We start from the raw sequence: 3,180 nt of genomic DNA, 5'->3' as shown, positions 1-3,180 counted from the left end.
ACACACACACACACACACGCACACACACACACACACACACACACACACACACACACGCACACACACACACACACACAAACGCATGCAGTATCTTCACACACTCGTGCCGACATGAATGGACACAATGGAAACTCCCCTGTAACGGCGAAGACCTCATTTCCGGGGGGCTTTTGTGGCGCCACCCTGCTTGAGAATCAAGTGCTCTAATGCGGAACTACAAAGATTTCATATTTCTCGAATTCAAACATTTATACAATTTATTGTTGTTGTGTGGAAAAGGCAACTGGTTTTTTTTAAGCTATATTTGTAATTCTCAAGACTTAAATCATGAGGACTTGGCTCGGTAACAGCCGACGGTTTTAAGAATCAAAGCAAAGCACGGTTTAAGTATAAAGCGTCAAAGATTCGTCACATAAGATCCTGGATTTATTTCCTTGGTTTTCTTCTCGTCGTGAGAGCACAAAATCACAGCTGTAATCATGGCCATGGCTTCACATTCCAAAAATGACAGACTGACCTTTTTGGCCTTTCCTGTTTTCTGTCAAGGTCATCCTCAGACCACCAGAGTGCATTCCACCCCCCCTCAACCACCGCGTGGCTTTTTTCCCTTCCATTCTTTCTCGCACTTTTCATTTGTTTTTGAGGCCCTGCGTGGCGCATCGGCGTCTAGACAGGGCAGCCCAAAGGAGACCATCACTGAGTGCTTGCTCTACGTTTTATCCGGTGAGTCACCCCCCCAAACCATCCCCCCGCCACCCCTACGACTTTGAGCTCCCCCTGTCTACCCTCTATTGTGAATGAACAATACTGTGTCGCTGCCTCTTCCTAAACATGTTGGGGTATTAAAATCTGCTCAATACGAGCCAAAGGGGTGTGAGTGGAGTGAGCAGGGGGTTAGGAAAGGCGGCGGCCGGGGTGGAGGGGGTTGTCAAGTCAACACACAGGCACACAGATATACATGCACACACTTGGACCAATGAGGGAATAGCAGGTGGGGGGTGGGAGGTGTTTCCGTCTCAAACCCATTTGTGTCAATCAGGAGAAGTTCAAAAGGCAGGAAATATTCCCTTCCACACACCCACACGCACGCGCGCACCCAGCCGCACACCCATACATACTTGTACACACGCGAGTTAAACACGGCTGCGTAGTGTCAAAAAAAGGTGTCAGTCAAAATGAACAGCCATCCAGCCTCTGTGTGTGCGTGCATGCTTGTGTCTGTCTTGGGTGGGGGTGGGGGGGGGCAGGTTCCTGTGAAAACACAGATCCCACCCAGAGATCCCCAACATGACCAGGCAGCCTCCCCCACCCGATGTCCCTGGCTCATCCGCAGATGGAGCCAGATCTCTCCTCTCACCCTGCTTCCTCCTCTGTGACTAAACACACGGTTGCCATAGGAACTGAGCTTTCCGCTGTGATTTTGGTTAATTGTCAAAGCATGTCCAAGCCAGCCGCCAGTGTGAGGCACCTTTCTTTCCACATCCTTAGACTCACCTTTAAAGAACACATTTTCTTGCCAAGCTCGACAGTGTTCACGAATAAATACCGACACACACACACACACACACACACACACACACACACACACACACACACACATTCATCCTTTTGCTGGAGTAAGTGTCTGCTTATCATTCTCGAAGGACGGCATCATGCACACATCTGAGGTCGAGATTATTCATTTTGTGACTCGCTGCCTCCTTTGCAGTGACCCAGGCAGACAATAAAGGATCCCCACAATGGAAATGTTAATTTCCTCATTATCAGCCCTCTTAATTATTTGTTGTGACAGATAATTGCATGCGGGGCGTTTGATATCAGCAATAACCTTCTGCCTACGTTGTCAAGGGGGCCTTGTCGCCCCTCTCGCCCCCGAGTGGCGCTTTTCATGGAGACAAAGAGCGGCAGACCTTTTTGAAGAGACGCACCTCCTCTTCCTACGCCATAATAGGAATAAATATTATAGATTAATTAATCCGTGCTGATTATAATTTAATCACATTGCCTCCTGGGGTCACCGTATTATTATCCCACTTAGTGTGTGGCTTGTACATGCATGCATGCAAAAAAAAAATGAGGCATTATTCCAGAGCCAATTTTTTTCTTTGCTCCTTTATTGATTTGTTAATTACCAGTCGGTGCGTGCTACAAGTCTTGAGGCTTTTTTTTTTTCGAGCACACGTTGCTAATGATGATTGTTCATTTCAGTCCGAATGAATAAAATCAGCGTGATAACATAGGATGGCTGTCAGTGTAAATCTATTCATCGTCCCTTTGCTTTTGCAAATATGCTCAAGGTGTCATGTTCCAATTTTTTTAATTTCAACATTTGCATCTGAGATTATTATTTTTTCTTTCTTGTATACTAACGGTTTCCTTCCGAGTAATGTTGTCTGTCTTTCCAATGCCACTGAGAGCACTCCTGGTTAGCCTCGAATCAGAAAGCCCAATCAATAGCATTCTTGCATGTACCGCTGGAAAATCGGTGCAATGGCCCTTTAAAAACACTTGGCAATGCGGAAAAGGTTGTCATTATAATTTTGTAAATATTCTTTATTGGAGACGCACGAGAGCCAAAGACGCTCTCCAACCTGAAATCTGGCTCTTCTGCAGTGTGAAGCTCCATGTAATACAGAAGGAGCTTGAACTCCTTTCAATACACTGGACTTGGCAAAACCACGGTGGCTCTGCTTCCAAGAAAATTTGGGAAGTCAGACCCCGAGGGGAGCATCCACATGCTGACAACCGAAGCTTCCAGCAAAGGCTCACAACAAACACAGCATTAGGCCAAACATCAAATCAAAGTCCCGTCCACTACAATATGCAGCACAAGAAAGAGTTTGAGAGAAATGTTGACAATGGAAGCAGGCTATTTTTTTACCGTCCAGCATTTACGTTCCAAACAATGCTGCTATTTTGGTGTTGTTGTTGAGGTTATATAGATCTGTCATATTTTTATGTGGGCATGTGGTCTACATTTTTCGGTCATATATGTAACACTACACATGGAACATATATTTTACCAAGCATTTTGTCTGCACGGCTCTATTTTAAGAGGCATATGCAAGCGCGCACACACGTACACACACACACACACACACACACACACACACACACACACACACTATACATATATACAAACACACACACACACACATACTGTGTATATATATATATATA

Source organism: Hippocampus comes, unplaced genomic scaffold, assembly GCF_001891065.2.
Source record: "Hippocampus comes isolate QL1 unplaced genomic scaffold, H_comes_QL1_v1.1 scaffold445, whole genome shotgun sequence".
Classification (NCBI taxonomy): domain Eukaryota; kingdom Metazoa; phylum Chordata; class Actinopteri; order Syngnathiformes; family Syngnathidae; genus Hippocampus; species Hippocampus comes.
The sequence above is the reverse complement of the archived record's forward strand: the minus strand, read 5'-3'. Positions refer to the sequence as shown.